The sequence below is a fragment of the Octodon degus genome, unplaced genomic scaffold (assembly GCF_000260255.1).
Source record: "Octodon degus isolate 3935 unplaced genomic scaffold, OctDeg1.0 scaffold00024, whole genome shotgun sequence".
Taxonomy (NCBI): Eukaryota; Metazoa; Chordata; class Mammalia; order Rodentia; family Octodontidae; genus Octodon; species Octodon degus.
This window is the reverse complement of record NW_004524600.1, coordinates 7,581,252-7,598,982: the sequence shown is the minus strand read 5'-3', so window position 1 is coordinate 7,598,982 and position 17,731 is coordinate 7,581,252. Positions and strand designations below refer to the sequence as shown.

Genomic DNA, 17,731 nt, shown 5'->3' with positions numbered 1-17,731 from the left:
ATTTTATGAAACACATTTCAACTAAAAACAAAACATAGTAGGCAAAACAGGAAAGATTCTGCAATTCATTTTGTTAACTAGACACATTTCACTTAAAAAAGCTAACAATCTCAACAACAACCTAAACAAAGCTAAAAATTATCCAATTATTTCCCTGGTTAGGTAGCCTCCAATATTTGGTTTTAGTTTTACTATGAACAAACACTTTTGCAACCCTTCAAAGTCATTAGTGGGCTACTTGAATTATTACAGCAGAACAGCAATTTCAGCTATTTCTAAAATTACAGGAAAGCCACTATTTAGAGCAAGTATAGTGACACAAAAAATCAAGTTAGATGGCTTCACAATGACACTAACAAGTTTCAAGTTTACCATCGAAAAAGGTTACACAAGTAAAAAACACTGTCTTCTAAAGAAAGACTCATTCTAGTAAATGAAACCAATGGGGTCTATTCCTTTTATTCAGAAGCACCACACAGCTAAACAACCAGGCAAGTCCTCAGGGAACAAGCATTTCAACAGCTGCAACCCTGTGCCAGACTAGGCTTTGTTGGCTTTCCTTTCCAAGAAACATAGATGTCTCCCTTTACTTAGTCCATCTGCTGTAAGTGATAACCAGATGTCTGTGTCACAATCAAAATTTAAAAATAGGACCCTCCCTTCTCACAACCTAACGACAAAGTCCAATGGTCCATGATAAAAAAAAAGGCTTTAGTGAAAGCCTGTAAACAAAAGAAACACAGCATTCAAGTGATCTAACGGTTCACCTTTAAAGTACCTAGTACCACTAAGAGTATTTGCTATTGTATTTTCAGCTCTTTAACCACAGTTCTAAGTGCTTTACACTTAATTCTCATAGAAGCCTTATGAAGTGGTACTAATGTTAATTCCATAGTGCAAATGAGGAAATTGAAGTTTAGGGCCCTGAGACACATGTGTCCAGGGCTCTATCACTGACAAGCAGAGCTATGATGCTAAACACAGGTAATTTGCACCCACAGCCCATGCTGCTAAATGTCACACCCATGCTAATCCCAGGAAATGTAACTAATTCATATCAAAACTCTGTCTCTGGGACCAGTGAGATGGCTCAGTGGAATAAGTGCTTCCCTGGCAAGCGCAAGGGCCCGAGTTCAATCCCCAGTTCCACAAAAATAAAAAACAAAAAACCTCTGTCTCAAAGAGAAATGGTTGTACTCTTATTGTACAGGTCCTGCTTTACCTTGGTCTTATCCATCCAGTAGAAAAGTATGAAGATGAAATATAGGAAGTAAAGCCATGTTGTTATGTTGAGCTGTGGGGGACTCAGGTCAATAATTTCTGACATTGCCAGTTAAACAGAAGACCCAATACTATTATGGTCTACTGGACTCTTTTAGAATATTTTGCTGAGTTTACACACCTATAATATTCAATAACGGAACTTAGAAAAAATAGGATATACAGATGAATGTCCATTTTGTATCTGTGTATTCAAAGTGGTTAGGATAGATATATAGTTGCATTCTCTTAATGAATAGAATGATTTGTTCTAATGGTGTTTGTAAAAAGGATCTCAAGTCCGCATCTTGTACAGCAGTTAACCACTAAGAAGAATATATGCAGTGTGTTATTTGTTGAAACTGTACTTCCGATTTGATTTGAAACTGTCTCATTGCTATCTGTTTATCAATAAAATTTTGGAAAAAAAAGAAATGGTTGTAGTTTATCAGAAAAAGAAAGGGAAACAACTAATTTTCTGGAAGTAACTAATGGCAAAGATATTTTGATTCACTTCTTTGAAGATGTTAAGTCCTCCTCTACCAAGTTATATCCAAACATATCATGGGCCAAAGTCTATAGCCAGATATCTACCATGCTAGTACAATTCATTAGCTGTGTTACTGGCACATGTCCTGAGAAAACTCACATAATCTGGTCATCAATATTCTTTTTTAATGAATGAATGTTCTACTGCATGATGAAATTAACCAACAGTTAAATTTCTGGTTTACATTTTTTTGGTGCATTGTAAAGTTTTCTTCTTATTGACTTCTCCATGAAGGTTGATCTGAACTGCCTCAGACATCACCTTAGTATGTTTTAAAATGTTCAACAGCACCTCTGGAATATATTTCTTATCATAATTATTAGTATATAATAAAACTAGCCATGTAACATAAATTCTCTTTTACCTGCTAGTCACAAATAAGACCAGATGAGCATAATTTCTGATGTGATGTGATTCCTTTCCACTAATAACATACTACTGGAATCTTACTTTTTAGCAACTATACAAGCACAAACATTTGATTCTGCCTAAGGAGAAGGCTGACTGTGTCAAAATACGGAATTCAAGTTTGTCATGTAGCCTGGAAAGACCTCAGACATACATGCAGTTTCTCAGGCTCCTAAAGAGGTGGTTATGTGACTAAAGCAAACCTTGTCCTACTCAAGTTATGTCAGTCATCTGTTCTTTTTATTTTTGTTTTTGTTTTTTTTTTTTTTTAAAAAAAACTATTCATATTTGAAAAAATTTGGCAGCTTGTAAATTTCAGCCCTAAGATTAAAAAATTAAAGTTTTAGGAATCTATTATTAGATTTTGAAAGTTCACTTCATCTACCAGACATGTCTCTGAAGTCAAATAAAAATATCACTTCCATCTAGTAACATGTTAAACTTCAAAATATACACATGCAAGATACGAACATGTAACATGATTGTGAGTCATACTCCTGGATTTCAAAAACATCTCACTTAGCAGGCAAGTTGACATTCACACACCAGTAACTATAATACCAGGCAGTATGTAATTAACATAAAAGGCAAACTATGCCTGTCACTTTTTGCTACCCGTTACATCATTTCTCTGCTTTCTACAAGCACACAAAGAGCAGCTGAAGGGCAAAACATCTCTCATTGTTACACAAACCTGGCACCTCAAAACAGGTAGGAACAAATTTCAAGGAATCTTTATTGTTTCAAGTGTCATAATATAGCAAAATTTTCAAGCCACTAAAATCAATCTAAATTTTGTTTTTCATAGCAATAATTTTTCTTTTCTTTTTTGGTTTTTTGAGACAAGGCCTTGCTATGTAGCTCACACTGGCCTTGAACTATGTAGTCCAGGCTGGCCTTACACTCCTGGCTATAATACTGCCTCAGCCTCCTTAGTGCTGGGCTCACAGGTGTGAGCCACCACATCACCTAGCTTCATAGCAATAATTTCATCATGTAGTCTGTGATGCAACAGAAAGAAATCAATCACCAGGTTATTACTGGCCTCCTTTATTAAAAAATAGTACTCAAGCCAATTATTTATGCAGTATTGGCTGATGTTTAAGTAACATGCCATACATATGCATAAATAATGACATGCTCCAGAAATATTGTTTCATTATTTGTTCTACTTTATAGAGAATTCTGTATCCTCTACACATAGATACACCACCATAATTTTTTGTTTTCTTTTGTTTTGAGATAGGGTCTATGTAGTGCAGGACAGCCTTGAACTCACTACTAAGACCTGAATGGCCTCAGCCTCTCCTGCTGGGATTACAGGCGTGAGCCATCACACCCAGCTCCATATAAAAATTTTGATGTGACAATTTCCCATATGAATAAAAATGTGAGGAAATAGCTTAAGTACTTCCCTCAAATTTGGCAAACATAACTTTAGTCAAATACTCAAATGCAAAATGATCAAAATAGATTTACGTTAAGGGCAATGTTTTTTTTTTTTTCTTGGCAGAACTGGGGATTGAACTCAGGCCCTTGCGCTTGCCAGGCAAGTGCTTATTCTACTGAGCCATCTCCCTGGCCCCTAGGGCAATGTTTTTTAGAATGAGAATTGTGAAAATCTAAAGTTCAATTTGAAACACAAAGAAGGCTCTCTGTTAAACACTCTTTCACCTAAAAGAATGACTGTGTTCTGTAGTATAGCCTATCCCTTCTTCCAAAATTCCTTTTACCGTAAACAACTACAAGTATTTTCCCAAGGACATATATTTTGAAAAGCCCATAAGAAAAAATACTAACAGCATAAAACAAGCATTTTTTCATTGGGACACTTATTTACATAGTGGAATTAAGACAACACCAAATGTTGGGAATGTTGGGACAGAGAAAGCAAGAAGTGGACTGTTAAACATCCTTTGATTCCTTAATCCAAAGACAAATATTGAGGTTTTCTTCTTGATCTTTATTTTCCAATGTTCACACTTCCTACTCTCTTTAAAGGAAACTGCCCTCCATCTTGCACATACAAGAAATACTGAACCTAAATTTCAGATTAAAATCTTAACATGCAAATGCTCGACTCAAAACTTCCATATTCTGGCTGGCCCTCCCTCATTCAGGAGAGTACAGAGGAGCAGATCATACCAGCTTCTGAGGTGGACTGACCGTACAGAATCTAAAAAGGGGGTGGGGTGGGGGACCACTGAGGCAGAAGAGAAGCCAGACTTGCCAAAAATGACAGAGGGGACAAACAGAAGTTGTGGTTGACAAAAATGCATCTATGATTTATCAATTTTATTTTCATCATTAATCTTCCACTTTTATACAGGGAACCTTACCACACAAATGTTATTACTGTAGTAGGTATGTTACCTTCCCAGAGTGCCACCGGGAAACCTCATTTACTGACCTAAAGTCCTTTTGCAAAGTAGTAAACCCTTAGTTTGTGGTGCACGGCTAAAGAGAATAAACTGATGGAATATTTCACAGGGCATATCATTTTCAATCAGACAATGGTGAAAGTTCTTCATTTGAAGGAACTACCATTTTCTCAAACTTTGAAAGAACCTACAAATTACAGCGGGACGAGTGCATATTCTCCTTATAACTGTCTTTTCCAATTTCCCCAGAGAAGTTGTTACCTATACGCTCCACACCAAGCTTGTTCTCTTTTCTCGAGCACAATTTTAAGGCATGTTCTTAATCCTAAAGTCACAAGCTCACACTAGATATGCCAGTGTCGATTTGGAACTGCAGGTGACAGATGCAGAGAGCTCACAGATGTGTACGGTCTGCTGTTTGAATTCTTATTGCAATGGCAAAGCTGCAGATGTACATCTCGGCAGAAAAGCTTTTTTTTTTTTTTTAAAAAAAAAAAAGCCATTCCCTTTCTGATTTACTTTTTGAGCTCTTACTTGCATAATTAAGCGATTACGCTCAGCCTTGCCTACCATTCATTTTCTATTGCTCATTTCCAGATCTTTCATCAAACCTAATTTTGGCTAATAGCAATAATAATAACAATAAAGCGGGGTTGCTGGCACTGCCAGCCCAGGAGCTCCCAAGCCGCTATTTGGGAGCGTTCCCGCCGCTGCAGAGAGGCCGCTGAAGTTTTGTGCGAAGCAATGGATCCCCAGCGTGCTTGCACGCTGTCTCTGCCCCAGGGTGAGGGCACCACCGAGACAGAAGGGAAATCTCGCTTCCTGGTCCCTCGCCGCGGGGCTTCACCCGGCCCCGGCTCGGGGAGGCGCAGGGCAGCCCCACCCCCACCCGTTATCCTAGTGAGATGCCCCGACAGACCTCGTCCTCCCGCAGCGAGACCCGCCTCAGCCGCCCGCCGGCCGTCCCCCTGCGCGCCTCTCCTCAGCCGCCGCCCCCGCACGCTCACCCCCGCACCGCCCGGCGCCCGCCTCCCGTCCCGCGCCCACACGCCCGCCGCCGACCCTCTGGCCACCCGGTGCCCGCCTCCCCGCCCAGGGTCGCCCGGTGCCCGCCTCCCCGCCCAGGGTCGCCCGCTGGGTTACCGTGGGAAGACCGGGCGGCCACAGAGGACGCGGCGGCAGCGCTGCTGCCGGTTGCGTCGGATGCGAAGCAGGAGCTGGAGGACGAGGACGAGGATGAGGCGAGCGCGCTCCCCAGTCTCCATGGACCTCCCGCCCCGGCCCGTTACTAGGAGCCCCCGCGGCTCGGGCTCTGCCTTCCCTGCTTTGTTGTTCCGGGTACGGGGCGGCCGCTGCTTCCCCGCGACAATAAATAGACTAGAGGCGGGAGGTCATAGAGACGGCGCGCGGGGGCTAGAGCGCCGCCGGACAGGGCGCTCCTGGGTGCCTCACTAGCCACTTATTTCCGGCTCTCACTGCTCCCGTCACTTTCTCCTGCCCGCGCCCGCCGCGCCCCTTCCGCGTTCCTAGTCCGCGGGTCGGGCAGCTCGAGCGCTCTCTCTGTTCTGGGCGGATGTGAGAGGGTGGCGCCCAAGGGCACGGGGCTGGGCTGCCTAAGTGAGGACCAAGTGCGAAGATTCTGTAAAAACCACGTAGCCCTTCTGTAGCTGTAGTTGATTTGGGGCATAGAGTATACCATAAATGGACTTTATTTATTTATTTTTTTTGTCAAGCGGTAGAGACCCAGAACCAACCGTCAGTGCCTTGGAGACGGAACAGTTTGGATTTTCTTCCAGCGAAAGTGCAATTTTAAGCTGGAGACTGACATGGTCTGATTTACAAGGGAATGGTTGGAGAAATGCTCGATTCTAATGGCTCCTGCTACTGCTGGAAATTGTTTTACAACACTGATAATTCCAAGGGCGTTGAGCGGTGCTGTGCTTGCAGGAGACCAGCGAGGTGAAATGAAGGCCCATCAGTACTCTGGATTCCCTTTTGTCAAGAATGTGCTTCGTTTTGGAAGTGGCTGTGATTCGACTGCAAACACCCTTTTCCATTAGTAATAGACACTGGATGCTTATACGCTAGCGCAATATCTGGTATGTCAATCCTCTGACCAAGAAATTAGTTTCAGGAGAGAAGATGAGATAAAGTCCATGGACTTTCTTGCTCTTGTAATGTGCCTCATTACCCAAATGCCAGCTAGGAGACAACACATTGAAAGTTAGAATACGTGGTACGTTTTTGTTTTTATTTTTATTTTATTTTATTTTATTTTGAGGGGGTACTGGGAATCAAACTCAGGACCTCATGCTTGCCAGGCAGGCACTGTGCTACTGAGCCAAATCCAGGGCCCTGTAGTGTGTTTTTATCTACAGGTGTTGATTCGTGCAGGAATTAATGGCTAGAATTAGGAAATTGCAGTTATTTAACATGTAGAAGTAGTTTAGTCATTGGTGGTAGAGATGGTGAGGAGCCTTTAATTCATACTTTATTACATCTATCTTCCTTCCTTCCTTCCTTCCTTCCTTTCTGTACCAGAAATCAATCTCAGGACCTTGTACTTGCCAGGTAGGGGCTTACATCACTGAACTATATCCCCAGTTCTGCAAACTTTATTAGTTAGATCAGTGCTACTAAAAATGTGGCATCAGTTTACAAGTGACAGTAGTCAGAAATTAAATGAGATTAGAAGTGTGTAGGAGTGTTTATAAGCTTTTAATAATTTGACATTATAGTGGCATTTGTGCATGCATTTTCTGTTCATGAAAGCATTTGTTCTGATGTTTTGGTAACTGAAAACCAGCAACAACAAAATGGATCTTTCATCACAGGCTAATTTGATAATAATTTTTTTAAAATGTCCAATGAGGCTGTAGCTTTAGTAAACTTAGCTGAAAAAGGAAAAGAAAAAAATCTGGCAGTTGGAGTGTTGGCTATTTCTTGCCTCCTGTATTGTTATAAGGGCATATAGCTCAGCATAGCCTTTCTGAAAGAAATAGCAAGTGTGGTCAAAAACTATACAATGTCTTAAGATAAGCCCTTTCTAGCATCAGATTTGTTATCCTATACTGATAAGGATTAGATAATGTTTACTCTGCTAATTGAAATAACTTTCTATCTCCCTAGGTTAATACACTAAGTATGTATGTGGAGACCCAGAGAATGGAGTGAAGGATGCCTCTCTCCTCAGAATTATTCCCAAGATATATCCTGTTATTTCCCTTTACCATACACATGATTTTGTTTATGCCACATAAGTCGTGAACAACTCAGGGGATGAGTCTTATGTTATAACCTGACTTTATAATCCCAGTCTGTTCCCTCCCCTGCACTCAGAGTCTGTGACAAGTCTTTGAACTCAAGAGAGACTGACAGAGTTGCCAGGCTAGTTTCCAAGAGATAGAAACAGGAAGGGCAGGGTCCACGTTCAAAACTCATGTCTCAGTGAGATTTCTGATAACAAGCAAGTAGATTTCCCCAAATGGCATTGACTAGCAGCCAAGTAAAGTTTTAAGGCATTGCCACAAAGTACTCAATCAGGCAAAACTTACCTATGACTGTGTTCCTTCAAAGGCAACATCCCAGTCCTGAAATGCAGTAGAGAGATGAATGAGGCTTCCTCGACCATTCTAAGAGTTTCCTCTAGAATTTACACCTTTGAGGCACAGTTTTTGAGAGGAAGTAAACCTTGGAACTTTGGTTGATGAAGATCTTGATTCTCTGAGAAGTCTCTTAGTTATTTTCTCACCACTGGAGCATAATACCCTACACTCACAACTAAAGGAGAAAAGGTTTAGTTTGGGTATCAGTTTATAGAGGTTTCAGCCTGTAGTTGGCATGCTCCAAGGAAGGACAGCATGGCAGAAGAGAGAGGCATGGCAGAAGAGAATAAGCTTGTGCCACGGCAGGCAGGGAGCAGAAAGATCAAGGAAGGAAGGAGGGAAATACACCTTTTGGGGCCATACCCTCAGTGACCTACTCCCTCCAACCAGGCTTCACCTTCCAAATTACAAATAGTTATAACCTCATCAGTGGTGACTCACCTCCCCGAAAAGCCCTACCAAAGAGTGGATGGATCTCTGGGGGGAATGTTATATATAAACCATCTCAAGAAGTATAGTCCTTCCTACTCTTATTTAGGAGGCATATGCTCATCATCATTGTATGGTGCCTTTTGTTTTGTTTTTCTTACTAGTTTTAATCCCCTTCCCTCTCCTTTATTGTATATTGAGGCACTGAAATAAATTCACTATGTGTCAGCCCAGCTACATCTGGACCTGATCAAGGATGACTGCACTTTTAAGATCCTGAATTTGGAAGTGACTTCAGTACTTAATGTGACTGTTTCCTTTTTCTACTGAAAAGAGATGGAATACATTTGCAGTGTTAAATAGACTAACTGATTTATATTAAACAGACCTAAAGATACGGATAAAACTTGTGTGTGTTCATACATGCACTGAACTATCAAAGATTACAGACCAGGGAAGACTTTTGTTTCATCTAGAATTATTCCATCGTATTGGGAAGAGGGATCTTCCGCCCCACTCTGAATAACTACTCTTCTCTGCCTATCTATAATCCACAAGGATCCAAATGGGATGGTAATTGCATCAGTGATTTATAGAGAAGACAGATTCTGTCCGGAGCTGGGCCAATAGTATCCGTGCTATAGTGAATTTATGGCCTTTCAGTTCCAAATTTATACCTGTGAGATGGATCTAGATCCTGCAAAGCAGCCTCTTTTTCTTTGATATAACAATGTTAAATTCCATCAGTAGAGAACACTGACAAGGCATTGAAACAGGAAAGGATTTATTCTTTGGTTTCAGCACACTCCCCAGACAGGCTCCTGCATTATAGAAGGCTGCTCCAGAGAGTCCATTGTCTGAGAAGACAGGAGAATTTCCCAGCTCTGAAAACCACTGGTGAGGATTACAAGTATGCAAAGTCCAGAATATGTTTGCGCAGTTTGTGAAAAGTAAGAGATAAAGCCAAGTATGGTGGCACACACTGTAATCCCAGCTACCCAGGAGGCAGATATGAGAGGGTCATGAGTTTGAGGACAGACTATGCACCTTAGTACAATTTACACCTCAAAAAAAAAAGTGTAAAATAACCAGAATGCGCTAACTACTTAGCCAATGGTTTGTTTAGAAGGTAAGGGACTTGGAAGGCATAAGATTGGAGACTGGGTGAAAACTCTGAGAAAGAGCTGTGTAGACTTTTCTGCATGGGCGCACACTGTGAAGATGTTTATGTCCTATCTGAATGCACCCTGAAATGATCACTTCAGAGGCCACAAATTAGATGGACAAAAGGCGGAGTAGCACAGGAGGCCATCACCGGATGTCTCTTGCTCAGCCACTCCATTGTTTGCTTACAGCATCTGTGATCAGAGGGGTCATAGTGGTGGTGAGGGAAGTTATGCATGTGCTCAACAAACTGGCTTTCCCCAACCAGGCCTCACCTTGCCAACACTACTGCCAAATTCTTCATCTGTCAACACCAGAAAACACCAATGAGTATCTACTGTGGTACCCTTCCCAGGGCATGAAGAATTAGGCATCTGATGAGGTTGATTACATTGGATCTCTTCCATCTTGGAAGCAACCAGGATCCATCCTCATTGGAATAATAACATATTCTGGAAATTATTTTACTGTTCATAATGTTTCTGATTGCACCACTATCTACAAACTCACAAAACCAGTGTATTTGGTCATCATTGACCCTGATCATGAAGCTTATTTTATGACAAAGGAAGTGCCTCAGAATTAACTGGGCTGAACATATACACCACCACTGGGAAGCAGCTCACTTGCCTCGATGAGGAAATGAATTATGGAAGATACAGTTGAAGTTCCACCTGGGAGAGAATACCCTGGGGAAATGGGATTCTGTCTTATCAGAATAGGATTCTCAAATTGAATCACGTGACGCTATCTCTCCTGTAGTCAAGATACATGTAAATCAAGATGTGGCAGTCATAGTGGCTCTTGTTACAATATCATCAATAACTTTCTCTCAATTTTTCCTTTATTACTTAGGAGCTTTGCTGCTGGCTTAGAGACCTTAGCTCCCAAAGGGACAATTCTTCCATTCAGAGTTGTAATGATTTTACAAGGTTGGATAATGAATCTACCACCTAGATGTTTGGGTTCCTCATACCATGAAAACAAAAACAAAACCAGCAGCTAGTGCAGTGGCCGGAGTGATTCATTCTGACACCCTAGAGGAAACCCACTGTTTTTATGCAATGGAGGTATGGAGGACAGTCTGGATCCCAGGGAACCTTTGTAGTATTTGCTAGTATCAAAGGCAATGAAAACCAACTGCAACCCAAAGTGAAATGTGCAGACTTGGACCCTTCAAAAATGAAGGTGTTGGCTGGGGGGATAGGTGGCCAGTCTAAGTGCCTGCCTGGCAAGCTCAAGGACCCAGGTTCAATCCCTGGTACATGACATGCTGACCCCAAAATCAGGTGTGGTGGCACATGCCTGTAATTCCAGCATTGGGGAAGCTGAGATAGAAGAATCACTATGAGTCTGAGCTGTGTAGTGAGACTCTGTATCAAATAAATATTTTCTTTTAAAAAATGAAGGTCTTGGTCATCCAAGGCAAGAATCACAAGCAGATGAGGTTCTGAGGGTGGAAGAAATGTAGAATAAATTGAGATAAAATGAAACCACACATAATAATTCTAGGCTTGTGAAACAATGATTATGATGTCTTTTTATGTTTTCTGTTGGCTTGTTATATGTGTCTATATTTAATAATTTTATTTTCATTTTAACTTTATATTCAGCTGACAGTTCTGTTGGTTTCCTAGTGCTCCAGTAATGACAAACCTCAAAACTTGTGGTTCAAAACAGCAGGACTGGCCAGGCATGGTGGCGAACGCTTGCAATCCCAGCACTGGGGAGGCTGAGGCAGGAAGATTGCTTAGATTGCGACCAGCCTGGGCTACAAACTGAGCTCAAGACCAGCCTAAAGTGCATAGTGAGACCCTGTCTCAATCAATCAATCCAATCAGTCAATCAATCAATCTGAACAAATGTATACTGCCATCATTTTAGAAGCCAGAAGTCCAGAATCAAGGTACTAGCAGTGTTGATTGTTTTCAGGAGGTGTGAAGAAGAATGTGTTACATGCCTTTCTCCTGGATTCTGATGACTGCTTTGCAGTCCTTGAAATGCCTTACTTGGCTAGGTGGCACAAGCGCTTGCCTGGGAAATGCAAGGTCCTGAGTTTGATTCCCAGTACAGAAAGAAAGAAAAAGAAACAGTCCCTCTTTCCATCTCAACATCATTTTTGCTTTTGCTTTTGTCTCTGTCACATACCCCTTTTCCCATTGGCTTCAAAGTCCAATCTTCACTCCAGTATTATCTCAAGACTTAATTACATTTGGCAAAGACCCCATTTCCAAATAAGTTTCCAATTGCAGACAATGGAGGGTGAGACTTAGACACATCATCTATTGTTTTAGAAATAGCTTTATTTATTGATCGACGTAAAAGTTTCCTGAGCAGTGAGCCCACTTAAAGTGTACATTGTTTTTAGAGCATTCACACAATTGTGCAAAGAGCACTACAATCAATTTTAGAACATTTTCATCATCAAACAAAGAAACTCCGTAACCATTTGTTCCTCATTTCTCTCTCTGCCTTCAACTGCTGTCTTTGCTTTACTCTCTGGCTTCAGGCTGTTACTTTTAAATTTATCTTTTTATTGCAACTCTAGACAGAAATCAACTTCACAGTAATTTTCAGCAACAACATTGATGAATCTGTAACCATTTGAGATTTCACAAGCAGACTTCACTGAACATCCACCCTCTGAGTGCTTGGAAAAGGAGTTCACAGGGAAGTGGCCTTCTAGGGGCCCTCTCACCTGAAGGGGCAGTGTCATAGTTATTTTGATTGACAATTTGCTTAATTCACATAGCCAATGATGAGTATAACTCCCAGGAGTCTATGTCTCATTTTGGGTGGGAAAGTTGCTTGTAAGAAAGACAGTTGGAAATGCACAACACACACACACACACACACACACACACACACACACACACATGACAGTTGTACCTTATTCCTCAGCAATGCAGCATTGTTTGATGAAGACTGAGTCATGGGGAAACTCAGTCAGGCAGTTGCCTCTAGTGCGTATGGCTGCTACCTCAACAACAGCTTCTCCAGCAGCTGGCGACAGCAGTCCAAGCAGTCCTCCATGTGCAATTCCTGCACAAGTGCCCCCACCCTCCTGGGTATAGCCCGTATCTATCATCCCCCAAAGCTTCATGTGGCGCTTCATGTGGTCATAGGTACAGCTTTTCAGAGGTGGCTGATTCTAGAGGGTGTGAAGCTAGGATTAAGCATGCTATGCTGGAATTGATTCTTTGCAGGATGCTAGGATTGCGAGACCCACCCCTGGATGTGGGTGCTTATTGCCTTAAGGGCGGTAGTGTCAATAAAATATAAGGAACAGAAAGAGGACTGCTGCTGTTGCTTGCTTCTTACTGACTTGCTGCCTTCTGCCTTCCATGAACTATTTCTCCTCTGTTGTTGGAGCCAGCCAACTATGAACTGAAACCTCTACAAACGGTGACCCCCACCCACCCAATAAACTTTTCTTCTTTAACTTTTGGTGTTTGGTATTTTGTCTCAGCAATAAGGAAAATAACTATGACACTGCCCCTTCACGTGACAGTGCCCCTAGAATGACACTTCCCTGTGAACTCCTTTTCCCAGCACTCAGGGTAGATGTTCAGTGAATTCTGTTTGTGAAACATCATAGTTTCTATGTCATCCAGTGAACCATAGCCATGCCCTCTCCCGCGAGACCTGGAGCTAAGAGATGAGGATAGGGTGGAGTTGGAGGGAGGCTCTTCCTTAGGTGTGCCATCTCTCTGGAGGTACAACCTGCTCCTCTTTATTCCATACTCCATAAAGTTGTCTTTTTTTCTTTTCAAGTATAAAGGCCATTACCCTTAATACTTGAAGTCCCTGCTATCATTTAACATTTTTATATTAGTTTCTTTGTTTAAATTACAGTGGATTTATCTCTCCTAACTAGACTCAATGCCTTACCTGCTAACTACTGTGATTGGATGGGAAAAAGGTATTTTACCCTGCTCCACCAAAGAGTAGTCTGTAACGTGACGTATTAAGGTGCATCTGGGAGAACAGGTGACTCCCTTTTCTGGTAGTGAAACTTGGACTATCTGAATTGCATGCAATAGGCTGACATAGTCTCCTGAGGGAGAAAGAGGATGATACTAGAAGAAAATAAAGTCAACACAGAGAAAATTAGAGACAAAATATGGAAAGAAAAGAGAATCAAGTGTAGAACTATTCACACAAAACCCTCAATAGTCTAACGGTGTCAATTCTCAAGTGTAGTTATAAATTTAATGTTATCCCAATTGATAACCAGTGTGATAATTTTTATGAAACTAGATCCTTAGTATCAGCTAGAAAAGAAAGAGCATAACAGAAACTTTTGCAAAAAATATTAAACCTGCCAAATCTAAAAATACACCAAAGGGCTAGGGATATAGCTCGGCAGCACAGTGCTTGCCTGACAAGCACAGAGTCCTGAGTTTGAATTCCTGTACCAAACGGGGGGATTTTTAAAAACACACTGAAAAATAATAATTGTACTGGAACAGGGATGGATAAAAATGAGAAGAAAAGAACAGAAAATACAGATCCACATTTTTTTTTTTTTTTTTTTTTTTTTTTTTTGGGAAGGGTTTACAGGGTGTTTAGGGTCTCACTACTAGATTGGACTCTAGTGATTTTTTTTTTTTTTGGTGGTACCAGGGATCAAACTCAGGACCTTGGGCTTGTCAGACAAGTACTTATTCCACTGAGCCATCTCCCCGGCCCCAGATCCACATATTTAAAAGAATGTAGCAAATGATAAAGGTGATGCTGTTAAAAGGATAAACCATTAATGTTAAATCACTTGACTGTCCATTTGCAAAATATATATAGTAAGATCTTTGTTTCACAACAAAAAAATTCCACATGCTTGATGGGTCCCATGTCTCTGACGTGGCTCCCACAGAGGAGATCTTTATAGTTCTAGCCACAGACATGGGTTTCAAAAGTACTCAGCTTCAATAGGTGCTGTGGCCAAATCTGCATCCATAATCCACACACTTTATTTTTAAACAATTATGTAACTTCTTTTTCTACTCAAATACATGAATACAGTTTTTGTACAAAGTCAGAGCACACACACCTGCACATACACAAAATCAGAACACACACTTTCTCACACACAGACACACATTATTTGTGAAGTCTTAAATTCTGTCTGCCATCTCTATACTTTATGTCTATTGAATATGTTCTAGAAAGTGCTCACTTCTAGTGGTCACTCAGGTTGATTTTTAATACTTTTATGAACAATATTTATGTTGATTCTGTTCATTCCATTGAGTTTTAGATGTATAAAGAGGTAAATATGTGTTATTAGGCCAAAATTCAGTTAGACATTTAAAAATTAAATTAATACATAAGAGAAAGATTAATATTATCTCAAATTAGAATAAAAATTATTATCGTTATTAATAACAATAATTTATGCATTCGGTACAGGGTGTTGCTACGCAGCTTGAATTCACAGTGATCCTCCTGTCTCAGCCTCCCTGCTCTGGTTTACAGGTGGGCACCACCATGCCTGGTTTGGGCTGCCAGTGCAGCATACGCAGAGTGTGGTACTGGAGATTGAACCGGGATCCTTTTGCTTCCCAGGCAGGCGATTAGACCGCTGAGCTATCTTCCTGGCCCTAGAATAAAAATTATTTTGAAAATGCATTTCCCTTTCTAGAAGTGGGAAAATTACTCACTTTATTTATACTTCAGGAACTGTTTCATGCCCTTAGCAACTCAGTTAAACTGGGGGTAAGGTATGGAGGTTGATTTACTAAATGTCCTTGCAAGTTGACTTTTTGAAGGAAGCATTAGGCTATGAATAATTTTAGATGTTGCTAAGGAAGAGAACTAAGACAATTCTATCCCAAGAGAATAAACTGCTATATAAATTCTCTTGTAGAATAAAAAAGAAATGAAATAAAATTACATAAGTCAGAAAGTATAAAGTCAAGAGAGTATAAAATTAAACACTGAAGATATAGAACAAATAGAAAATACAAGGTAAGAAAATAGAAATAAATTCCAAATTTCTAACAATTATGCTACACGTGGATAAATTGAACTGACTCTCCAAAAGACAAAAAAAATGTAGTAATAGGTTAAAACAATTCAACTTTATTTTGAAATAAGTGTATTGAGATCATCAGTTAAAAGCAAGATAATTCTGATGGGTTAAATAGACAAAAAGGAACTCTACTATCTTTGAACGACCCTTTATATTTCAAGAATAGAAAGATAGTTGAAAAATTAAAAGATTCCAGGAAAATATGAGCTATGAAAACTAATAGTCATGTGTATAGCAAGCAAAATAAATAAAAATTGATAGGTATAATGAGAAATTGAGAAATTGATATCATAGGGTCCATACCAATAAGCTTTAATTAGAGTAGAAAGCTTCATACACTTTATATGCTGAGTAAAGCTTTATACTCTGATAAAAATTAGTAGAGGAGTAGCACGTTTAATGCTATTTATTTTAAAGCAGAAATTCTGAAAAACTATGAGTTGGGTCCAATTTAAGAAGTTAGAGAAAGAAGAAAATTCTAAGAAGAAACTCTAAGAAATACACATGAAGGAGATAAAAGTAGAAATTAGTGAAACAGAAAAATATGAAATTGAGAGGATTCTATTAACTTTTTGATAAAAATCAGGAAGTTGACAAATTTTGAGTCTGAACAAGAAATATAGCTGGCCGAGAAACAAGGAGGCAGTGCTGACACAAGATGTCACAAGACTACACAGATAAAGAGGAAGGTATTATCAATAATTTCAGACCAAAACATTTCAACATTTCTTTCTTTCTTTTTTTTTCAGTACAGAGTCTACAGAGTCTCACTACATAGATCAGACTTGCAGTGACCCGCCTGTGTTCAGCCTCCCGAGAGCCGGCATTATAGTAGCACGCCACCACACCCAGTCTCAATCTCTCTCTCAGTATGTCTCAGGGACAGGGCTGGCAGACATGCTAGGGATCGAACCCCGGTCGCTGCGCTCTGCCTAAGCAGGTGCTTTGGTCCACTGAGCTATACGAAATGTCAAATCTTGATTTTAGATTAAGGTGGTCTCTGATACTGTCCTTGGCTGGAATAAAGAGATCTGTAGGAAAGTAGTTTTGTTATGCTTCAAATTATTTTTAAAAACATATTTTCAAATATCATTGCCTGCACATACACAGTCAGGCTTAAATATGCACATGAGGATAGAGAGTAAGATAAATAAGTGCCAATAGAAACAACAAACAGCAGTAGCAAAATCACAAATACTTAAGGCAGTATTTGCATCTACGGAGCTATAAAACAGGTAACAAAACCAACTATGATTATTAACAAAATGATGAAATCTGAGATACAAGGACTAAAGTGACAATAAACTAGCAAATAAGTGGATGTATAAAAGAACAAACAACACAACATTTGAAATGGAAAATCGGAATGTCATTAAATAAAAATTAAAACTCAATAAAGGAGAAGTTGGGGTTAGCTTTCTGGACTACTTTATTCTTTTCTCCCACATTATAATAAATATCTCCAGAGTCTCTGTAATTTCTAGTTTCTCACACAGCAACCTCTTCAGTTCAAGAGATCTAATTCCATTTTCTTCATGAAAGTTTTGACTGCCAGGTCTCTTGATTTCAGGCTCTTGAGGGGCTATGTTTTGCCATCAGTCTTTACTTGCCATTTTTTAAAAATTAATTTTATTGAGAAACAAATAGCAATGAGACAGTTTCAAAACCAATTAGTAGGACAGTTTCAATAATAAAAACCTTGCATATTGTTGTCTTGGTGGTGGTTATTCATAGTATAAGATGCAGACATGGTATCCTGTCCAAATACTATTAGTACAAATCTTCTCATTGAATTAAGAGAAAGTAGCTGTGTATCTATCCTAACTATTTGTATATACAGATACAAAACGGTCCTTCATTTGTATCCCCCTTTTTTGGTTTAGTTTTGTCACAGATGGGTATT

The 17,731-nt window shown here is 40.1% G+C and overlaps 1 protein-coding gene across 1 annotated transcript in view; it reads right to left on the bottom strand.

Moving 5' to 3' along the window:
- The window catches only part of Tbpl1 (TATA-box binding protein like 1), a 37,002-nt gene extending 31,996 nt beyond the window's left edge, over window positions 1-5,006 (bottom strand). Inside the window, exon 1 of the mRNA XM_023712194.1 lies at window positions 4,943-5,006. The gene's annotated coding sequence lies outside the window, so the exon portion shown is untranslated. The remainder of the gene's footprint in view (window positions 1-4,942) is intronic.
- Window positions 5,007-17,731: the final 12,725 nt, after the last annotated feature.